Raw genomic sequence first — 24,710 nt, 5'->3', positions numbered from 1 at the left:
TTGGCTTATATTTTAAAAGCCTGAGGATTATAGGAGAAAGGGGAGACTGAGGCAAGTGTTGTGTGTGCCTCTGACCATGACTGACCAAGACTCCCATGGCTCAACACCATTAACCTTTCATCGGCAATAATTAGCCAAGAAACATTTTGATCACACGACTGACTTAAATTGAGCCAATTGCAAAATACATCAATTGAAGTGATTCAGGGACTGAGAAGCTGGGGGAGGGGGAGGGGAAACAGTGCAATAGCTTTGGACCGTGGTAAACTTGGAGCATTCCAAAATGCATCAACGTTTAGTCAGTGAGAAGCTGCCAAATCCGCAGTGACTCTGTCAACTTGCTTCAATTGTTTGTTAAGTATGTATTGTGTTTGTGTGCTGTGAATTTATTGTGTATGTGTTTAAATACCAAATGTTTATATATCAAGAACAGCTTTTCCTTGCTGCCATCTGACTTTTGAATGGATCTACCTTGATTAAGTTGATAATTCTCTACACCCTGCAACACTACATTCTGCACTCTCTCCTTTCCTTCTCTATGTACGGTATGTTTTGTCTGTAGAGCGTGCAAGAATCAATATTTTTCACTGCAATACTAATATATGTGACAATAATAAATCAAATCAAAATATCATGTGGCTGTTGTGTTTGTGTGTATTTTGTGTGTAGAGGTTGTTTCCTACTGTTATTTCACAATGATATGGTTCTGATTGAATTGCCTTCAATTCATTTGCAAAATGTACTACATGTAATGAACGACAAGGATGAACAGAGAGGGAGTTTCTGCCATTTAACTCTGCATGGGAATTAGTTATAACAAACTATGGGGGAAGAGGAAAGAAAGGATGTTTGACTAACTGTCACGAAGCATCCAAGAGAGTAACAAAGAGTGCCTGCTGTCCCTTTGGCTTTGAGAATGTTTTGCGCTTCAAAAATAAATATCAGTCATGTAATAAAATGTGGGGGTGGATGGTTAGATGTGAGAAAGAGTGTGATAATACCACCTGGAATATCTCCAACCAGAGTTGGCAACACTACAGGTTAGGGCAGAGTGTACCTCGTGGTCAAATATCCTCGCCTGCTGGAACTTGGAGTCAAAGAGCAGAATTCATTCCAACATTTCCACCCTGGTTCTTTTCTTCATAAGACCTATTTGTCTCTGCTAATCTGCATATACTGCATTCCACTATTGGAAGCACAACTTTCAGACGTGTTACCTCCGCACGGTGAAACTCTAGCTTTCTATGGTGCTTCTGTAAAAGTTGGTGAGAGTCATAGCTGACATGCCAAATTTCCCTGGCCTTCTGAAAAAGTAGAGGCGTTGGTGGACTTTCTTAACTATAGTGTCAGCATGAGGGGACCGGGACAAGTTGCTGGTGATCTGGATACCTAAAACTTGAAGCTCTCGACCCTTACTACATCGTCCCTGTTGATCTAGACAGGGACAAGTTCTCCTTCACACTTCCTGAAGTCTATGACAACTGCCTTCATTTTGCTGATGTTGACGGAGTGATTATTGGTTTCTGCATTTTTCTATTAATTCATGGGACATGGGCACTGCTGGCTGGCCAGCATTTATTGCCCATCCCTAGTTGTCCTTGAGAAGGTGGTGGTGAGCTGTATTACAAGAGTCACGACTCATAAAAAGTACTTCAATATTGGAAGTATTTTGTGTCATTCTGAGGTCACAAAAATGCATTTAAAAACACTAATTCTTTCTTTCCCTTCATTTTTCCTCCCTCCCTCCATTCTTCCCTACACATTTCTTCTTTTCCTTTTCTCTTTTTTTCCACTTAATTCCCAGTCTCACCCAGGTCCCCAGGGGAAGGTACTGAGCCAGATTGAGAAATTGGATTAACATGAGTAGAGACACATGCCGCTAACACAGGATGCTGGTGTGAGGCATCACTAAATGACTGTGAAGGACTTGAATTAACAACAGTAAAGATACTCTCATTAACATATGGTATTCAGGGGTTGGGGCTACTAAGTGGCAGTAAGAAGAAGCTGTTTTAACATTGGTAGAGATAGACATTAAAATGGGTGCTGGTTACAATATTTGATGATTCTATGAATTTCAACTCTAATGTCTACTCCATTTAAAACTTTGCAAATTTTTCCTGTGGCACTTACAGGGTTAATATTAGAATATTTTGTGCTTCCGTAGCAGTTTAGCTATTGCTGAAATGTTTGTATTTCCTGCACACATGCTATATATCTCCCTCTGTACTGTGGGTGTGGTTACCAAACGCAGAAACCTGCAAGTAAACACAACGGCTCTGCACAGAATGACAACAGATGTCTGCCTGTGAGTTGATAGCTTTGTTTTTGTCTCAGGAGGTGGATGTTTTCCTTGCAATGCAGCACAGAAGCAAAGGGTTGAGGGCCAATCAGTTCCATTCTGTCATCACTTCCCACTCATTCATATACACCTTACAGCAGGATGTACTGAACTGGCACCAAGGCCAATAGCTGCAAATAATCTCCTGTTTTGGCTGAGATTAGCGCAAAATTCTCATCCATGCTTTTGTTACCTCCAGACTCGTCTATTCCAGTGCTTTTCTGGATGACTTCTCATCTTCCACTCGCCCTAAAGATGTTTACATCTCTGTAGCTGCCTCATAATGCCAGAGACCTGGGTTCAATTGGGTGACTGTGACGTTCTCCCTGTGGCTTTCCTCTGAGTGCTCTAGTTTTCTCCCACCTTCCAAAGATTTGCAGGTTAGGTGGATTAATCATGCTAAATTGTCCATTAGTGTCAGGGGGATTAACAGGGTAAATACGTGAGGTTACAGGGATAGGGCTTGGATGGAATTGTTGTTGATGCCGGTTGAATGGCCCTCTTCTGCACTGAGGGGATTCTATATCCTAACTTGTACCAAGACCTGGTCACCCATCAACTCCTGCGCTTGCATACTTACACTGACTGTTGGTTCAGCACTGCCTCAGTTTTAAAAATCTCGTCTTTCTATTCAACTATTCGTTTTGTGTAGCCACCCCTTCCCCCAAATCGCTGTACCCATCTCTGTAAGTATCTGTGCTCCTACAGCCATCTAAGATCTGTAACTCCTATTCTGGCTACTTGCGAATCCCAAATTACTTTTGCTCCACCATTGACAGATATATTGCCAGCTGCCTCGGCCCCAAGTTCAGGAATTCCCTCTATCTCTCTCTGTCTCTCTACCTCTGTCCCTGCTTTTAGGTGCTCCTTAAAATCTGACTGTTTTATTCCTGTGCGAATGTCTTTTCATGTGGCTCTGTGTCAAATTATGTCAGATTACACTCCTATGAAATAAGTTAAGTTTCACTATATTAATGATGCTCTATCAATGCAAGTTATTGCTCAGTTGCAAACTGGGGAGAGATTTTTGACAACATGCCCTATAAATTGTAAAACAGAGCAGATGGTGTTATTAGTTGGAGACAGGCTGAAGAGGTTGAAGGATTAAAGATTCCCATGAAGTGTGGGGCTGGGTTGGGTCATTGTAGTGGAAAGTCTGGTAGCCATCTGGTATCTTTATTCGGAGGAATTATTGGTGAGGGCTGTGAGGGGGGCATTGTCCTGGATGAATGATAAAACCAAGATTGAATAAAATAGCCACAAAAGCCAGTAAATTACATAGAAAGGAAGTTAGAATTTGCACTTATATAGCATCTTTCCTATCCTCAGACATACCAAAGTGTCCAGTGTCAAGTACATTTTTTAAAAAATGTTGTCACTATTGTTTTGCTGGTAAAAGGAAGTATTAAAGTTGAACAGTTTTAAGGTCCTGGGAATTTCAACAATTCAGAAACCTCCCAGATTCCTCCTCAGTTCAAGTCAATTCAGGTTTTAGCTGGAGACAAGATCTATATGAAATCTAAAAGCTAAAAACCATGGCGCATCCAACGAATATATCAAATAGCTGTAGGATGATTTAAACTGGATGAGTTCTTTGTACACAATCAGTGTTTGCTGCGTGTGTTGTCAAATCTATTATTAAGTCATCAGCAGACACACAGAGCAGTCCCATCGATATGTGTTAGTTGAATGCACCTTTAAATAGAAACATAACGCACTTGTCTGAATAATTAATATGAATAAATGGGTCTGAGACTGCAATAACGGAGCCTGGAACATATTGCAATTTTCTTTCTTCAGCATCTGACACAGCTATAAAAAGGATGAGGGCAACATACTGCAAATGCTGGAAATCTTATATTTTCTGGACCAGTATTAATGTGTCCGTGCCACCTCTTTGAAAGTATTATTCAATTAGTCCCATTCCCCCGAGCTGTTTCCACATAGCCCTGCAATTTTTTTCCTCTTCAAGTATTTATCCAACTCACTGTTGAAAGTTATTATTGAATTATCTTCCACCACTCTTTCAGGCAGTGCATTCCAAGTCATAGCGACTTACTGAGTAAAATAAATTCTCTTCATCTCCCCTCTGATCACATAATTGTGAATTTGTAGAAGCACATACTAGGATAGATCTTGACTCTGTGCAATAATATGAAACAATTGTCCTTTGTACATCTCATTTTTACAACCATTGGCTCCAATGGAAAAATAAATTGGGAGAGATGTATAACCAAGCTGTTGATTTACGATCACCCAAACAAACATACAAATTAGGAGCATGTGTAGGCCATTCAGCCCTTCAAGTCTGTTTCACTTGTAAATAATATTATAGCTGATCTGATTTAAACATCAACGCCACATTCCCAGTCCCCTTGCTAATCAAGAATCTATCTGCCTTTGCCTTAACAATATTCAGACTCTGCTTCCATTACCTTTTGAGGAAGAGCGTTCCACAGATTCAGAACCCTCTGAGATAATGGGTGGGATTTTCCGGCCACATTCACCCCAAAACCTGAAAGTCCTGCCCAAAGTCAACAGACCTTTGCATGATCCACCACCCACCTGCTAGGATTCTCATTGCGGATGCGACAGGAAAATTCGCCCCAATGTTTTTCCCTCCTATCTGTCTTAAATGACCAACTCCTGTGACTGATAATTAAACTGGGACCTTTTGATCTGTTCATATTGGGCGTGACTTCTCGCCTTAAGGCCCTGAGGGAGAAAGGTTCAATTTCTGACAATTTGTGGAGACGGTAGCTGCTCACACATTCTTGACAAGATCATCATCAAGTGTATCTGCTATTAGTTAGGTCTCCCTTCATGGCTTCCGTGTGAGACCTTATCCCTTTTGCCAGGTCCTTGCTGAGCGATTTTAATCCCGATCATATTCATTCATTCAAAGGTGGTAGTGGAGCTTCCTGGCCTGCTGACACAGCTGATTTAAACAGTGCCTCCTAATTCTAGATTCTCCCACAAGAGGAACCATCCATTCCACATCCACACTGTTGAGTCCCTTCACAAGTCACCTCTTACTAAACTCCAGTGGATACAAGCCTAGCCTGCCCAGATCATTTGGCGCAGTGAGGCAGCAGTGCTAACTACTGTGCTACCGTGCTGCCCTAGCAACTTCCAACATTTTCCCTATAACAGATGTCAAGCTAACTGGACTACAGTTTCATGATTTCTATCTCCCCTTTTTGAATAAAGAAGTTATATTATTTTCCAATCTAATGGAACCTTCCACAAATCTAGTGAATTTTGGAAAATTAAAACCACCCATCAACTGTCTCAGTAGCCACTTTGTACAAGACCCTAGAATGAAATCCATCCAGATCCAGAATCTTGTCAACCTGAAGTTCCAACATTTGCTTAGTACCACTTCCCTGGTGATGACCCATTCTATACTTTCGCACAAAGTCAAAATCTAGTCTACAAATCTCTGGCCGAGTAATGAGCTCAGAATGAGGGAAGCCAGATGTGTTCTATCCATATCAATACCAACTCCAAAAATTGCTGCAATTTTAATCAGAGTCACAAAGATTGCTGAGTATAATGGATGTTTCAAAACTATTTGAATGGACAGTGTGACAGGTTATGTTATTGGAGTAGTAATTCAGGTAGACCAGTTCAAACCACATCAGGGCAGTTTGAGACTTTTTTAAAAAGCCCGAGTCAGTAAAAGTGTTTTATGGACTAGGAATTATAATTGAATTTAGAGTATCTCCTAGTTTTGCTCTAAGTTATCAGTGACCATGAAGTTGTCAGACTGTAGCTAGAATCCAACTTGTTCAATACAGTGCTTTGGGAAGGAAACCTGCTGTCCTTACTTGATCTGGTCTACATATGGCTCTAGCCCCCAAACCAAATGAGGTTGACTCCAACTTTCCCTATGAATTTGCTTAGCACAACACTCAATTGCATCAAACTGCTACAAAGAATATTCTCAGAAAGACTAGGGGTGAGCAATGAATACTGCCCTTGAATAACTTAAAAAAAAAGACTAATGTGCCTCATTAAAACACAGCAACTCACAGACATTGAGCACAGCTGGAAAGGAACCAATACTCAAGAGAACCTCTGACAAGTCAATCTCTGTCAAAGTACACAGATGTCTGCAACATTGGGCCAATGCGGTTGTGTATTGAATTCTGCCTGCCATGATGTAATAGGAGAAAATATCTTTCAATTCCTATTCATTCTACCCACCCCCATCCCATCTTGAAGGCAATAGCTTTTACTGGGATGCTAAGCACGGTCAAGAGTCAGACATGAAGGTCACTATGAAGGAAAAAGACACCTGCCATCTTTCAACAAAAGGCTCTCAGTGCCAAGTCAGGGACTCACCAGCAGATGGAGGCCTTTCAGACTAATCGACCGTGATGCAGACAGGAGCTTGTGATTGGCATCAGTGTAAGCTGCTTCCTGACTCACGACAAACAAAAGAAAGGATATGTCAAGCAATGAATGAATATGATTGGGATTAAAATCGCTCAGCAAGGACCTGGCAAAAGGGATAAGGTCTAACGGAAGCCATGAAGGGAGACCTAACTAATAGCAGACACACTTGATGATGATCTTGTCAAGAATGTGTGAGCAGCTACCATCTCCACAAATTGTCAGAAATTGAACCTTTCTCCCTCAGGGCCTTAAGGCGAGAAGTCACACCCAATATGAACAGATCAAAAGGTCCCAGTTTAATTATCAGTCACAGACACACAAGCTTCCAGATATCAGATATGGCCACTATTATGGGGCACTATGTTGATAGACTGGGAGTTCTATGTTTCATTCTGGCCATGACATTTCCACAAGGAGAGGGGAACTATGCCTTAGTTTTGCATTTGCACTGTCAGCCTTGTTTCTGCACTCACAACTTTTGAACCTACAACTTTCTGACTCGGGTGAAACTACTACTCATTGAATCATAGCTGATAACTCAATCCAACCCTTAAAAGAACATGAAACAGAATTCAGTACAAACAACACATTTTCAAAGTTTTAATGTTCTCCTCAAAACAAAAGTATCAACCAATCAAGTGTATTTCCTGCATTAATGCTTTGGTGAAAACTAACCACAAATTAAAGTGCAATAGTTTGATTCTAATATGGTTACTCGCGATAGTTTTCTCCCCCCGATTACTTTAGAATGTTAGCCACAAATTATCATTTATAATCCTTTTGATAATACATAGGAACATAGGCTGTTCAAAATGATCATTGTGGGGGTGGAGTGGTCAGCAATTTTAGTTCATCAATTATAAAGGATGTTTGTCCCCACGAGTGCAGCGACCATTTACAATAAGTTCAAAGATATGTCTGAATCTGTTCGTACACAAACAAGCTGCCTTGCTGACCAAGCTGAATTAAATGGTATCTAAGTCTAAAAAAAGCAAAGTGTGTTTCTCAGACTGTAATATACATTGTTCTGTGCCTTGCAGAAACAATGAACTGTAACAGGCTATGCTGGGACGATCATGTGTCTAAGTTAACATAGCCAAAAATCCTTTGCCTTTGCCATGGAGGAAAAGATCGATTTCATCACAATGCCCCATGTAGTGGAATAACCTGTTGACATATATGGTCCAGACTCGAAGGCATGAGGATTGGCCACTCGAATTAACAGTGAGTTGCATACCATTATCCAGGAAGAATCCCTGCCTTCAGGAGAGGATAGGCAAAACCGAATAACAAATAACAATTAAGTTACTCCCTAAGGTTCCCTGCACTCAAACCCTTCTTCAGGAAGTATGTATTTGGTTTCAAAGACAAGTATGCTTGTAGCTAGTAATCTTTCATTTTCAAGATGTGGGTATCACCATCAAGGCCAACAATCCAAGGTGGTAGTGGAGCTTCCTGGCCTGCTGACATAGCTGATTGGCTTGTTAAGCCCTTTCAGAAGGCAGTTAAGAATGAGTAACACTGCAATGGGACTGGAGTCATGAATAAGCTCACACAGAGTAAGCAAGGCTGGTTTCCTTTAAGGGACAGTTTATTATTTGTTGAGCTTTCAGATAATGGCACATTTTCAGTTACTTGCTGCTCCTTGTGCATATTTCTGCTGTCTTGTCACATTGAAAACCACAGGTCCCTTTCGTAGCTCTGACAGGATCGTTAGAAAGCTACTTATTCCTTACTTAGTGTCCTGTTCCTTTATCTCTTCTTTCATCAAACTCCAATGCTTGTCCCTACCGCCCATGATATTGCTGGTTCTACTGGGGTACCTTTCCTTTGGTGCTGCCCACTATCAGTACCTTTCCCTGTGGTCTTTCTGCCATGAATGAGCTTATATAATTAATAACATCAATCTATTTGGCCACGATGGGCATCACAGCAGATCCTACACACGCACATGCTTTTTGTAACAAGAAATAACTGAGAGCAGGAATCCCGGCTGAACTTTCCCCTCCAAATTTTTTTTTCCCTCTTATTTAAGGGTTTGTAAGAACAAGGCTAAGTCATAGGGCCTAGCAGGCTTGGCTGTTTCTGGCACATCTAAAAATTCTGCGGGAATTAACTGCTTTGCAGTCTGTCTGGGCACCAGTAACAACAACTTGCATTTATATAGTGCCTTTAGCATACCGAGGTATGCCAAAGAGTTTATAGGAACTTAACAAGTATGTAAATCACTCAAGCCCATACACTGAGCCTCAAAAGGAGATATTAGGACAGAAGCTCAGTCAAAGGGGTAGGTTTTCTGGAGCATCATGACTGAGGACAGAAAAGGGTAGTAAGGTGCTTGGTGTCTCACTGAAAGGTCTGGATGTTTGTCTATTTGAATGTTATAAGGTCAGGACTTTCTGCTCCTGTGTGCAGTGGGCACCATGGTGGGCGAGTGTAGAAATTATCATGAGAAGGCCAAAAATGGATTTTACATCATCATAAAACCACGTGGTGATTGTGTGCTCCAGCTGTCAGTGGTGGACTGTGTTTCCCACTGCAGCACATTAGAAACATCATTTCAGTACTTTTGAATCTCATTATAAGGTCTCCTCGCCGAATCAACCCCAATTCTAGATCATCCGAGCATGTCAGTGAGTGATTAGGAAGATGTGTTCTATATTGGTACATAACTGACTAGCACTTGGTGACCTGCACTATGCTTGTCACTTTGAGGTTAGTTTACCTACCTTTTATCACGCTGTGTGCATGGCAGGACCACTCTGCTTTTAGGGGATTGTCACAGACAAGTCTCAACCTACCAGACAAGTGGTGAGGTGGCAGGGGGGAAGCTTAGCATGCACTGCAGGGCATCTCCTTCCCCTTATTTTGAGGCTATGCCCCTTAGTTCTAGTTTCACCACCAGTGGAAACAACTTCGCTGCTTCTGTCTTATCTATTCTCTTTATAATCTTATATGTTTCTATAAGATCTCCCCTCATTCTTCTGAATTCCAGTGAGTATAGCCCCAGTCTACTCAGTCTCTCCTCATAAGCCAATCCTCTCAACCCTGGAATCAACCTAGTGAATCTCCTCTGCACCCCCTCCAGTGCCAGTATATCCTTTCTCAAATGAGGAAACCAAAACTGTATAAGATGCTGGTGTGGCCTCACCAGCATCTTATACAGCTGCAACATAATCTCACTGGAGCGATGAGCTTGTTCACCTGCTCATTCCTGCTCTGAAAAGCTGCTGCTGCTCTCTCTCTCTGAATGAAGACTGAGCTTCAGACAGATTCAAAGTTCCTCCTGTCTCCAACATCTGATATTAGATGAGGAGAAATCACAGACAGAAATCTAAAATGTCAGATCTGAATCTGACAGAGTGACTTGATTCCTTAGGACCTGAATATCATCAGGCTTTGAATCTAGAAGGAGAATTGTTTGCCCGGTCTGTTGGCTTCAAAAGATTTTAAACTCGTGACTTGCTGCACATTGCACAGCTGCAAATGGGAGGAGGGGGCAGCAGGAGGACTTGTCAATGATGAGATGGGAGAGCTGCACATCTCCTTTGATGAGGAGGACCTTGAAGGGGATCAGGATGAAGAGTTTGAGGATGCCAAGGCTGCAAAGGAAGATGCCAAAATATAGGCCAGATGAGGCAGGCGTGCGCATGAGGCTCTGATAGCCACCAAGAGGATGACGAGTAGTGAGTACCTTCTCGAACAAGTGCTCTCCAACATGGGTGAGCTTAGTCCTTTCATTTTTGCCCTTATATTGCACTCTCAATATAAGAGTGAATAGTTACACATCAGGCTCACCTTTGAAGGATGATGAACTCTCGGCAGCATGTGTCCTTGGTGAGATGAGGTGCTAACTGGAGGAGGGTGTCCTGGCATCAGACATTTGAAGGTGCTGCCTTTTCAAGCATCTCTCCAGCATTCTGATTGCATTAACACCCTACAAGAGCCATGTGCTGTTGCACAATCCTCAGTGGTCTTGTAGATGTATGCCTTCAGTGACAAAGTTCCTCAAGAAAATCCATCTCAATCAATGGAACTACGCACTCTATGTAACATCAGTGGTTGCCAGTGATGTTCTACTGCTGTGAATACATTTAGAGATGACTCAATTATCTGTGCTGCATTCTTCCAAAGCACATTGACAAATGGCACTCTCAGTTAGGGATCCTGGGCTGCATTTATCCTCCACTTAATTGGATGTGGACCACCTGACAATGACAATGTCGAACATTTGGCTGCCAGATATTAAAATGCCTCCGCTTTAACACAGATATTGTGCCCTCATGGCCAGATTTAGCCCTTGCCAAGTCCAAAATGCACGCAAACCATGAAACCTCAAAGGCATGCGACATTGCTACTAAAGAGCACACTTAAGCTTCTGTGCATCACCGCTCCTATTCTATTGATCCCCTCCAAATTGCTACACCAAAGCAACCATATGTACTTCCAGAACAGGCTCAAAGCGTCTATTATTTGCTATAATCAACTATTTGGAATTAGCATCAGTGACCTTGGGGGGTACTCAGGTGAGGAGACGCAGAGCACTGCATCTCTAGTTTGGGAGGAGAGCTTTATTCCGGCAAGACACACAACCGCAGGGTGAGAGACACTCAAGGGTTGAATGGCAGAGCAGGCTCGAGGGGCCAGATGGCCTACTCCTGGTCCTAGTTCTTATGTTCTTACGTTCTTATGATCTTTGAGACGCAGTGGGGTCTGTACTTGAAGTCGCTGCCAGATCTGTCCACATATCAGAATCGCAGCTTTAGGATTTCTATGGTATGCTTCTCCAATGCTTGATTTGGGACAGTAGTAGTATTGTGGTGTCACTGGACCATTAATCCAGGGACCCAAGTTAAAACTCTAAAGTTTGAATCCCACCATGCAGATGGTGAAGTTTGAATTCTGGAATTAAAAGGAACTTCTTCACACAAAGGGCTGTGAATCTGTGGAATCCCCTGCTCAGTGAAGCAGTTGAGGCTACCTCATTGAATGTATTTTAAGGCAAGGATAGATAAATTTTTGAGCAGTAAAGGAATTAAGGGTTATGGTGAGCAGGCAGGTAAATGGAGCTGAGTCCACAAAAAAAAATGGCTGTAAAACACTGAGCTTGTCACCTTGAGGTGGCATGGACAAGTTGGGCTGAAGGGCCTGTTTCTGTACTGTAAACCTCTATGACTCTATAAGGTGCTCCCACCTATTGGTGAGCTTAGCAGATATACACTCTGAAAGAAAACCGAAGTTGGGTTGACACCAGTGCACATGAGCTCTGAGTATGGGCTCATAGCATGAAAATCATGCTGAAAGACAGAGAGAACATGGATATATGATCCTTCTCTATGTGTGAACATATTTCCTTACCAATTCAGCAGATGGGGATCTAGGCAGCTGAAGATACAGCTGCCAAGAGAGCTATGATGACAATTGGGGATGTGTGAGAGGTCTGAATTGGGGAAGTGCAGACAGTGGTATGTCTGGATGAAAGATAGGGAGGAACATGATAACAGAGGAATTTTTAATCAGGATCCAGTGAATGTCACCAATTACAGAGATGATGAGTGGGTGGGACTTGGTGTGAATTAGGATATGTTACATTTGTGTGAAAGGCAGGAACTTCGAGGGTACAGTGGGTAAGTTAGGCTGCTCATGAAAGATTCTGGTTTTGCTATAATTTTCTTCAAATTTAGAACATGATGAGGTGACCTGTTTGAAAAAAAGCCTAGCACATATAGCAATCAACAGCTTTCTGCTTAGACTTATTATGCCAGCGGAAAGGACTTAAGTTAAAATGCTGCTAGATTACTGAAGGAGAACAAACAGCATTACCATTCATTAAAGATTAACTCATATAAATGTTGCAATTCCAACCGATGTGTCATTTTGGGGTTGTCAACTCACCAGGATTGACCCAGAGTCACTAGAAAACAAAGATTAATCCCCTAGACACAGCTGTGAGCAAAATAAGTCAGAAAATTCAGAGGGGCATTGAAACAATTGGGTGTTTGTTTCATTTTCTTTCAACACTTTCAATAAATCATTATAAGTAATCATAGAATAGAATCATAGAATCCCTACAGTGCAGAGCAGAAGGAGGTCATTCAACCCATTGAGTCTGCACCAATCACAATCCCATCCGGCCCTATTCCTGTAACTTCAAATATTTATTCTGCTAATCGCCTGACACTAGGGTCAATTTATCATGGCCACTCAACCTAATCCACACATCTTTGGAGTGTGGAGGGAAGCTGGAGCACCCAGAGGAAGCCCATGCAGGGAGAACGTGCAAACTCCACTCAGACAGTGACCTGAGGTCGGAATTGAACCCGGGTCCCTGGCACTGTGAGGTAGCCACTGTGCCACCATAATATTCAAGATAGAGGTGCTGGGAAGCTGTTTTACTGGTTAAAGCCAGGAGGTCATGTAATGAAATCGACAGAAATTTATACCACCAGTCAGGAACACTACTTTTTCCATTTGTTTCAATTTTTAGTTTGACGTCAGCAATTGGAATCAACATGCTCCATGGATGTGGTGTTTCTGAATTTGCAGGGAGGGGAGAGGCTTGTCAGCGCAGTCAAAAGACAAATTATGAATCAGGTAAATCAGCGAAGTCGTTTTCAGCCCATGTATGTCACAAATTTTGGAAACAGCTCAAGTTGGGTCCCAGGAGTAGTTGTATAAAAAAAAGTACCTTTATCTTATGAAGTGGACACCAAAAGAAAAAAAATCACATGGAAGAACATAAGAACATAAGAACATAAGAAATAGGAGCAGGAGTAGGCCATCTGGCCCTTCGAGCCTGCCCCGCCATTCAATAAGATCATGGCTGATCTGTCGTGGCTCAGTTCCACTTTCCCGCCCTCTCCCCATAACCCTTAATCCCCTCTCTTATCAAAAACCCATCAACCCGCTTCTTAAAAATATTTAGCGAGGCAGCCTCCACCACTTCAACGGGCAGAGAATTCCAGAGATTCACCACCCTTTGAGTGAAGAAGTTCCTCCTCAACTCCGTTCTGAACCGCCCCCCCTTTATCTTGAGGCTGTGCCCCCTAGTCCTACTGTCTTTTTTGAGCGGGAAGAGTCTTTCCACCTCTATCCTATCCATCCCATTCATCATCTTATACGTCTCAATGAGATCTCCCCTCATTCTTCTAAACTCTAACGAGTACAAGCCTAGTTTATTCAGCCTCTCCTCATAGCTCAACCCCCTCAACTCCGGTATCAGCCTAGTAAACCTCCTCTGCACTCCCTCCAAGGCCAAAATATCCTTGCGCAGGTGCGGTGCCCAAAACTGCACACAGTACTCCAGCTGCGGCCTCACCAATGCCCTATACAGCTGCAGCAAGACCTCCCTACTTTTATATTCAATCCCCCTCGCTATGAAGGCCAGCATCCCATTCGCCTTCCTGACCACCTGCTGCACCTGCAGGCTGGGTTTTTGCGACTCATGCACAAGGACCCCGAGCATGGAGACCAGTTAGAATAATAGAATGCTTACAGGCCATTTGGCCCATCGAGTTTGCACCGACCACAATCCCACCCGGACCCTATCCTCATAACCCCTATTCATCCTGCTAGTCCCCCAAGGGGCAATTTAGCATGGCCAATCAACCTAACGCACACATCGTTAAGAGGATGAGAGTTGTCCCAGCAGCCAGTAGTGATACCTGATGCTATATTGCCAACAGGAAACAGTGATGACTATCCAAGCAATGAAATACTGGGTCAGCCAGGGTCATTCCCCATGGAAACTGAAGGAACTAAGTTACCAGTACCTGAGGAGATGCCTGATGTTGTGGTTTCTGCAGAAAACAATCCACTGGGAGTACCCTGGATAGAGGAGTTACACTAATCCACTAGAAATTGGAAACCACCTGAGAACTTAATTTATGATGGAATGATGTATGTGTTAGATGTTCTAATTGTAATGAGTAAGCTAATTATTTTAAATTGTATAAGACTTAGGGAGGAGGGATGTGGTGTTTATCCGCTTTATGCGTCAAACTGCAGAGAAGGTCACGTAACCTGGTTAACAAATCAGGGGCTGGGGTGAGGGGTCATTCTAACAAGCTCGAGCTTGCCGAGCCAGATTGATTCTGGAAGCTGACTGACAGCACAAGGCAGCAAAACCTCAGTATTGTAGTTGTATGCAAATAAATGTTACAGTTGTTAGTATTAGCTAGTGAACCAGAATTATTACAATGACAGGAAGGAAAGGGGCTGGGGGGGGCAGGGTATTGGAGGCAGAGGATGAAATATTGCCAACCACTCCTTGATTGCCATAGCCCAGGGCTAGCATCTTTGGTGACCTGGGCTCCCTCAAGTCACTGACTGAACTGACCAATGAATTGGAAAGTGTGGAAAAGGAGAAAGAAAGAGAAAAAGATGAACAAGTGTGGGTAAACATCAAACAATTCTATCTCAGATATTAACAAACACTGTCCCTGGTAGAAGCCTATATGTTAATGTTGGTCTATGAATCAATTTATTGATGCTTTCATCTAGAATTGTATTTCTCACATTCAATAACCATTTGCATTTATATGGTGCCTTTGACCGAGTTAAAAAATCCCAGGAGCAGTATCAAACGGAATCTGACCCTGGGCCACGTGAAGAGATATTGGGAGAGATGACTGAAAGCTTAATCAGAAAGAAAATTTTAAGGAGTAACAGAAAGGAGGAGAGGGATAAAGAAACAGAGAGGCTTGAGGGAGCATTTACAGAGCTCTTTGATCTCATCACTCGCTTCAGATTCAAATCAAAATTTTGCACTAAAAGATTTGAATTGTCCAATTAATTGAATTAAAACAACATGAGAATTTAACAGTAAACATTTGACATTCACAAATAATTGGAGATAAACAACTAAATTAAGATGTGTAGTGTGTCATCTGATTTTTTTTTAGCATTTTGGTGATTTTTGTGCTCTTTGAGGTGAAGCATATTCAGCCTCCTGACTGATCAAAAGCTAAACTGTCTCTTAGCACTTCAGGTCTAAGAGGCCCCAAGTTTGATCCTGAAATCTATGCTGAGTTTCTTGATGTAAACTGATGCAGCAGTAGGGGCCAAAATACCTGTAGCACAGGTTCAATTCCAGGTAAAACTCCCTTCACGCTGCCCCACCAACTTCTAAACCCTATCTAATCAAGCATTCTAAAGGTAGGTACAGAACATTAAAAAATTAGAAATAGAAGTAAGAGTCAGGCATACAACCCTTAAACCTGCTTCACCATTCAACAAGTTCATGATTCATCTTCTATCTCAATTCTGCATTCTTGCCCTTTCCTCATATCCATTGATTCCTTTAGGATGCAAATTCTAATAATCTTATTCTTGAATGTACTCAACAGCTGAGTATCCATGGCCTCCTGGAGTAAAGAATTCCAAAACTTCACAAATCTCCAAATGAAAAAATTTCTCCTCATCTCAATCCTAAATGATCAACCTCTTATCTTGAGATCATAATCTTCATTCTAGATCTCCAGCCAGGGAAACAGTCAACATCTATCCTGTCACGCTCCCTAAGGATTTTAAAGTTTTAATGATATCACCTTTCATTCTTCTTAACTTTAAAGAATATAGACTCATTCTACTCAATCTCCCCACATAGGACCCTTGGATTCAACGTACAGAAGCTCTGTCGCACTACTTCCAAATATAACCTTCATTAGCTCAGGAGACACAGTACTCCAGGTGTATGCAAATCTCCCTTTACCTGACCAGGTAGAGGAGAACTCCCTCCACATTGCCTCACTAACTTACCTTAGCTTTGAGTACAAATAGTATACTTGCTACACCAATGAGTAGAATTTTACCAGCCCTTGGGGGTAGGGTGGAAGGCAAGGGTGTCAGTAAATTACAGGCTGCTGCATTGAATCAGCTCCCTGAATGAGAGAGCATTTAATTGATAGTGGGATTGGAAGTAGACCGATCTCCCATCCCAAGGAAGTCCTTGTTTAACTTTGTTCCATACAACACCAATCCTGGTGGCACTGCTCAGTCCCCTAATTTGGCTGGCAGCTTTTGGAAGCAGGCTGCTGTCTTTTCCAGTGGCAGCTACTTAATTGGCTACTTCCCTTGGCATGTGGCAGTAGGTCTCAACATCTGCAAAAGCAGCATTGCAGCCCCCCCATCTCGCTAGCAATAGGACCTCTGCCGCCTCTGGAAAATCCCAACCCATTGCCCACACCAGTCACCCAACAACCTTGCTCTTTGTCAAATTTCCATTTGGTGCTGAGCTACTGGGCTCTGGTCCTAGGAGAAAGGTTACATCTTTGCTACTTATTCAATCTGAGCTGCAGTTGAGTGGCACAGTGGCACAGTGGTTCACACTGCTGCCTCACAGCTCCAAGGACCTGGGTGCAATTCCAGCCTAGGGTGACTGTGTGGCGTTTGCAGATTCTCCCCACGTCTGCATGGGTTCCTCTGGGTGCTCTGGTTTCCTCCCACAGTTCAAAGATGTGCGGGTTAGGTTGATTGGCCATGCTAAATTGCCCCTTGGTGTCTGGGATATGTAGGTTAGAAGGATTAACAAAGTAAATATGTGGTGTTACAGGGATAGGACCTGGGTGAGGTTATTGTCGGTGCAGACTCAATGGGCTAAATGTCCTCATTCTGCACTGTAGAGATTTTATGATCACCTCATGACCGTGTGTGTATGTGTGTGCATTTGTGTGTGTCCTCTCAACTCAACTCCTATTGGCACAACCTACAATTATTTCTAAATGGCATTAAATTGGATTTCAAGCTCAAATAGAGAAAAATTTTACGCTAGTAAATAAAGTAACAAGAAATAAACAGATGCATCAGCTTGTTGAGTAATCTGTTAGGTTAGTGATTAATGCTCAGAGAAAGAAGACATTCAACTCCCAGGAATCATGCCACAGTGTTAATTAGCACCACTCCCAAATAGAAAAATGATATCATGATTTGATTTCGGAGCTGAGGAGTCTGAGAGCTTAGACAAAAGCAGGGATGATGTCATTAACCTGCTGTATCATATTCCTCGGATTGATATAATAATTTTGTGTTAATCAATAAGATACCCATTTTCAGCAGGCGTACAACAATCAGGTTGCTTTCTCTTCCTCCCAACCCAGGGACTGATCCGTTAAGCCAGGAATTCTCATCCAGTGCTCCACTGTCTCTAGGGGTTTCACACAATGTTTTCACGGGATCTGCCAGTGTCTCTCAGGCTCTGCCCTGCAGACATTTTAAAATAGATACTCTGAGGTTATTGAAGGCACAGACTAATCGGTTTTAGCTCCAGGTCAACGATTGATGCTAGCTCAGTATCATTTTAGGCCCTGACCCAGCTAAGCACGGGGTGTAAGGAACTGGAAGGCACTGTTTACCCCTGAGCTCGGCCATCAGTCTAGCAGCATGTTTTCAAGGAAGCAGCACCCAGTGTTCACAGACAGTGAATGTCAGTTTTAAAAATACTTTTTCCCGGGATGTGGGCATCGCTGTCTGGACCAGTACTTATTGATGTAGAGATGCCGGCGTTGGACTGGGGTAAACAATAAGATGCAAGATGTTTACCCCAGTACTTATTGCCCAGCCCAATTGTTCTTGAGAAGGTGGTGGTAAGCTATATTATTGAACACAGCAGATCACGTAGTGTCGATACACCAATATTTCTGATGTGGAGGGAGTTCCAGGATTTTAATCCAGTGACAGTGAAGGAACAATGATATCATTATAAGTCAGAATGATGAGTGACTTGGAGGGAATTTGCAAGTGATGGGAATCACATGCAGCTGCTGCCCTTGCCCTTCTAGGCGATGGGTTTGGAAGGAGCTGCCTAAGGAGCCTTGGTGAGATTCTGCAGCATATCTTGCAGATGGTAGACACTACTGCCACTGTGCATCGGTAATGGGAAAATGGATGTTAAAGATGGTGGATGGGAGGCCAGTCAACTGGGTTGCTTTGTCCTGGATGGTGTCAATCTTCTTCAATGTTGTTGGAGCTGCACTCATCCAGAGATGTGGACAGCATTCAATTATACTCCTGATTTGTGCCTTCTAGATGGTGGACAGGTTTGGGGAGTCAGAAAGTGTGTTATTCTTCACGGAATTCCCAGCTTCTGACCTGCTTTTGTAGCCACAGCATTTATATAGTGGGTTCAGTTCAGTTTCTGCCTAACAACACACTAAGCTCAGAGTAACAATCTGCCAACTTCATGTGACAGTCTATCAGCTTCAGAGTAACAGTCTATAATTTATGAGTGACAGTCTACCAACTTCGGTGTGCTTGGTTAATAACCTTAGTGCAACAGTCTATTAACTTCAGCAACAATCTACTAACTTAAGCATAGCACCAAGGATGAACAGTGATCATAACAGCATGTGTTTGTTGAAGATAACTCCACATCTTGGGAGAATTGTTGCTCTGTCCACTTGCTAGTTTCATATTAAGTAAATAAAACGATTGTATAGCTAATATTTATCTAATCAAATTATTTGTGTTGAGTTACAGAAGAGCTATGAAGTTGTTATATCACAGAAGGAGCCTCAGAGCAAATGGTAAATGGGCAATGATGCATTGACGGTCAGGTTTTCAATCTGCTCAAATCTACTCTTATTGTCTCCTTTCTCTTGAAGGACCATAAATTTTCTATTACTTTGTGTGAACTTCCAAGATAAATTTATACAAGTTTTCTGGGATAACAAATACTGCCTCCCCACCAACTCTAACCTAACTTTTGTTAGAAGCCCACAAGCCTCTGCGATCCCTGCGCTCCAATTCTGGTCGTGTGTCCACAATTTTCATCACAATTGGTAGCCATGTCTTCAGCAGTCTAGGCCCTAAAATTTGGAATTCTTTCCCTAAACATCATTAAGTCTATAACTCTCTTTCCTCCTTTGAGACTTTCCTTGAAACGTACTTCTTTGATCAAGCTTTCAATTATCTCGCCTGCTATCTCTTTTGTGTCTCAGTGACAAAGGTGCCTGTTAACACATCTGTGAATTATCTTGGAAAGTTTTACTATGTAAAGGGAGCTATATAACTGCAAATTGTTCATGTTGAATGAAATTGGTTTTCGGACATAGTGCAAAATGGCCTATCTTAAATTCGGAATCTAATTTATGCCTACTGAAAAATCAAAAAGAAATTTGGACTGGTTTAAAACAGACCGTCAATTTACTATTGACCATTTTATGTTATATCCAGTGACCAATTTCACCCTTTTTATTAAGGTTAGCTTGGGCAATGGATCTTTCTGACTGGTGAACAATCATAATCTATAATTTCTTGAGTGGCTTTACAAGCTCAACTGCGATGTCTTTAACTGTGTTTAATCAATAATATGTTGAAATTTATTCTTGCATTAGTCACTCCTTTTGTTCTCATTCCTCCTCATACTCTAAGTCATGAGTAAGAAAGCCCAATGGAGATGCGATGGATCCCAACAAAAGAACGTTGTCAGGAAGTCACAACCAGCTCTTTCACTAATGCAGGGGAAATAAAATTACATTGACCAGCCATTCACAGACATCTTCAACCTCGCTTTACAACAATCTGAGGTCCCTATCTGCTTCAAGAAGATGACTATCATCCCAGTACCTAAGAAAGCAGCGTGCCTTAATGACCATCAGCCAGTTATGAAGTGCTTCGAAAGGTTGGTCCTGGCACAAATCAATTCCAGCCTCTTGGACTACCTAGATCCATTACAGTTTGCCTACCACTGCAACACGTCCACAGTAGACGCCATCTCCCTGGCCCTGCACTCAAGCCTGGAAACCTAGATAACAAGGACGCCTATGTCAGACTCCTATTTATTGACTACAGCTCAGCCTTCAACAGCATTATTCCTAAGAAACTCATCTCCAAACTCCGTGGCCTGGGGCCACGACACCTCCCTCTGCATCTGGATCCTGAATTTCCTAACTCACAGACCACAATCAGTAAGGATAGGCAACAACACCTCCTCCACGATCATCCTCAATACCGGTGCCCCACAAGGCTGTGTTCTCAGCCCCCTACTATATTCCTTACACACCTATGACTGTGTGGCCAAATTCCCCTCCAATTCGATTTTCAAGTTTGTGATGACGCCACCATAGTGGGTCGGATCTCAAACAATGATGAGACAGAGTACAGAAATGAGATAGAGAATCTGGTGATTGGTGCGGCAACAATAATCTCTCCCTCAATGTCAACAAAATGAAGGAGATTGTCATTGACTTCAGGAAGTATAAAGGACAACATGCCCCTGTCTACATCAATAGGGACAAAGTAGAAAGGGTCAAGAGCTTAAAGTTTGTAAGTGTCCAGATCACCAACAATCTGTCCTGGTCCCCCTATGCCAACACTATATTTAAGAAAGCCCACCAATGCCTCTGCTTTCTTAGAAGACTAAGGAAATTTGGCATATCATTCTGACTCTCACCAACCTTTATAGAAGCATCATGGAAAGCATTCTTTCCAGCTGTGTCACAGTTTGGTATAGTTCCTGCTCCGCAAGGAACTACAAAAGGTTGTGAATGTAGCCCAATCCATGCCACAAACCAGCCTCCCATCAACTGATTCTGTCTAGACTTCCTGCTGCCTTGCCAAAGCAGCCAGCATAATTAAGGACCCTACGCATCCTCGCATCCTCTCTACCACCTTCTTCCTTCGGGAAAAAGATACAAAAGTCTGAGGTCACGTACCAACCGACTCAAGAACAGCTTCTTCCCTGCTGCTGTCAGACTTTTGAATGGACTTACCTTGCATTAAGTTGATGTTTCTCTACACCCTAGTTACAACACTAACACTACATTCTGCAGTCTCGTTTCCTTCTCTATGAATGGTATGCTTTGTCAGTGTATCACACAAGAAACAATACTTTTCACTGTATGTTAATACATGTGACAATAATAAATCAACTTAAAAAAAAATTGATTAGTCACGTACCACTCAACCCCATGTTCTATTTAACTGCTAAAGCTTTAGCCCCATTAGTCTGGCAAAACATAGTCACGTGGTTAGATTGATAATCATCGTAAATGTGAAAAGGAACAAGCCAACCTCTGTTGAAATGATTTTTCATTCGGCCAAAAGTGTGCAGACATTTAAAGGGTATCTATATTTCACCAGTAGTCATGTTGTTTTAATTTTGTTTATATTCAGTATTGTCATGTGGTTGTCATTGGAAGGTAGAGATTTACTGCCTTTGAGAAGGTGATGGTGCAAGTTCTTGAACCATGCTTTCCGTGCAGATGGATAGGGAATTCAAAATATTCACCCCAGTGAAAAGGAATGAACTGTGATATCTGTACAAGTCAGGATGATGTGTAACTTGGAGGAGAAGTTCAAGGTGGTGTTGCCCCTGTCCTTTCAGTCGGTGGATGTTACAGGTTTGGGAGTGCTGTTGAAGAAGCCTTGGCAAGTTGCAAACTCCTAATTAGAGCTAAACCATAGTAGCATCTTATTCCAAAAACATATCCTCCATCACAGTGGAAAATTACTCCTCCAAACTTCTTGCTGGGAAATGTTGCTTTGGTGCTTGATGATGCAGCTGGGTGTCACGTAGGCTTCCACATCTGAACTAAGCTGCTGCTTAGCAGTGCATTGGGAAGATATTGAGCCAAGGATTGGAAGGTGCTGCACAGGCTTTGTTCTATGTTAAATATAGAGCATAAGCAGCTTTGAAAAACTATTAAAAGATACCACGCATTGAAGAAATTGGATATACACAACAACATGTTAAAGAGAACATTGAGTGCTTGAAGAGTGAATTTTGGGAAAAGGGGATGCAAACATGCACGAGACCCAGATACATAATCAACCAACGGCCCCAGGATGCTATGACTCTACTGAATTTGGATCTCTAGATGGCTGAAGAAAGCATTCTGGGAGATTGGAACATGTCTACTTCCTTTTTGCCAGTATCAGTGTTGTCCTCTATGTTCTGCAACATCAGTGACGAAGCGAACAGGGGAAGAGAGGAAGCTCCCTTGTGTGTTTATTTGGTCTGCGCCACGTTTGATGCAAGTAGCTGGCGCTGCATGTGTGGGGCCTGCGTCCCCTGTGATTTGCTCACCGTGTCAACAATTGCAGTCATTCTTAAAGTGGTTGCTGGAGGCTGTTCAAGAAAGGGAAATTAGATATTTTGAAAAGATTTTTGATATTTTGATGAGGCCAGATGGAGATACAATGCCAGCCTGTTTGCATTTCCTGTCCCAAAATGCATTCTCCAAACATATGTTCTCTTTAACAACATTTTGGTGTTGTGCATGTCCAATTTCTTCAATGCGCGGTATTTTTGAATATTTTTGCACAGTTGCTCATACTCTATATTTAACACAGAACAAAATCCACGCAGCACCTTCCAGGCTGCTGTGCAGTCATACATTGGGAACAGTTTAATGGGAACACTGCTACCAAAAAGGCCCTATTTCTTAGCTTGTTCAGTGTAAAGGTTGACCATTTGAAACCAGCAGATTGGAGCGGGGTGCCCATTTGGTTGGCATGACTCTAACTTTAAGATTACTGTCCCCAACAGAGGAAGTAGTTTCAATCACTCGTGCCATGCCACCATCTTTGCATGATGTAATTTCCACGGATTTCTCCTGGAATATTTCCAGCCAGCATTGGCAGCCCTAGCAGAAACACAACCAAGTCCGATCATATTTTCATCCATCCCTCACATAAAGGAATCATTAGACAGTAATCTGGATGAAGATCCTGGTTGATTCCCTCCCCACTCACACCCAATCCAGAGGCACTGAACTCATTTGTAGCACTGCTACCATTGGCCTTTCTGAAAAAACACGGCCTAAATCAGACCTGCCTGATTTGGCTGGCTCAGCTCCACACAGTATATTAACCAGCAGATCTTAAAAAACTGTTCCTTTCCTTGAGAAAAGTATCATCCTGCTAAAAGCATCGTATGAATTAATAACATTTCACAAATGCAAATTCAATAAAGATACCTTTAGTTCAAATTTCTTGAATAAAAATAAAATACTGCAGATGCTGGAAATGTGAAATAAAAATAGAAAATGCCAGAGAAAGTGTATAGATCTGGCAGCATTTGTGGAGAGAGAAACAGAAGCTTTATTTTCTCTGAACAATGTTCTCCCTGAAACACATTCACCAACCTTATCTTTATGCCACTATCATCACCTTCTACAGTCCTTCACATTGCTATCAACACTTCCTTTGTCTTGTGCCCTACACATCTTTGTGCAATCTTTCCCAGCTCACACCTATTACTGAACTACTTTTCTCGACCTGATCCATGACATTCTTACAGAATATAAAATTCACCACTGCTCTTGCTCTCCTTAGCTCTGATGAAATCATATGGACTCAAAATATTGTTTGAAATTTTCCAGCCGTTCCTACTAATGAAATTATCTAGTCCCGCTAATGGCGAGCCCCGCCACACATTCATCAGCAGCGGAGGGTACAAACAATGAGAAAACCCATTGACAATGGTGGGAACTGAAGATCCTGCCACTGGCCAATGGCGATCCGCCTCTGCTATACAAAAATGCCCAGGTGGCAATTTTTTTCACACAGAGGGTGGTGAGTGTCTGGAACAAGCTGCCAGAGGTAGTAGTAGAGGCGGGTACAATTTTGTCTTTTAAAGACCGTTTAGACAGTTACATGGGCAAAATGGGTACAGAGGGATATGGGCCAAATGTGGGCAATTGGGACTAGCTTAGGCATTTTAAAAAAAAGGGTGGCATGACAAGCTGAGCCGAAGGGCCTGTTCCCTTGCTGTAAACCTCTATGACTATGACTCTATGCTGTTGCAAAAAGCCATGGGGGTGGTGGGTGAGGGGGGAATCCTGGATCCTGCCCATTAATCCTAGCGTGGATAATACCAGGGGCAATGCCTGAGGCAGTTCCAATGCAGCAGTACCCGGGTACTGCCAGGGCGATGTTCTGTGGTGAGAAGTGTTGTATGGGCGGGGGTCTTTATTTTTATTCTTTTACATTTTTTTTCTTTTACGTAACTCCTGTCAGTGGCAATTGT

At 42.4% G+C, this 24,710-nt stretch overlaps 1 long non-coding RNA gene across 1 annotated transcript in view; it reads left to right on the top strand.

Annotated features, from left to right (window-relative positions):
- Nucleotides 1-2,234: 2,234 nt before the first annotated feature.
- Nucleotides 2,235-24,710, top strand: part of LOC145357874 (uncharacterized) — a 49,937-nt gene continuing 27,461 nt past the window's right edge. The window contains exon 1 of the long non-coding RNA XR_013889381.1: nt 2,235-2,308. This is a non-coding gene — a long non-coding RNA (uncharacterized LOC145357874). The remainder of the gene's footprint in view (nt 2,309-24,710) is intronic.

This window comes from Carcharhinus amblyrhynchos, chromosome 24 (genome assembly GCF_965287045.1).
Source record: "Carcharhinus amblyrhynchos chromosome 24, sCarAmb.v2.hapA, whole genome shotgun sequence".
NCBI classification, from domain to species: domain Eukaryota; kingdom Metazoa; phylum Chordata; class Chondrichthyes; order Carcharhiniformes; family Carcharhinidae; genus Carcharhinus; species Carcharhinus amblyrhynchos.
This window is presented reverse-complemented; position numbering and strand designations above follow the sequence as displayed.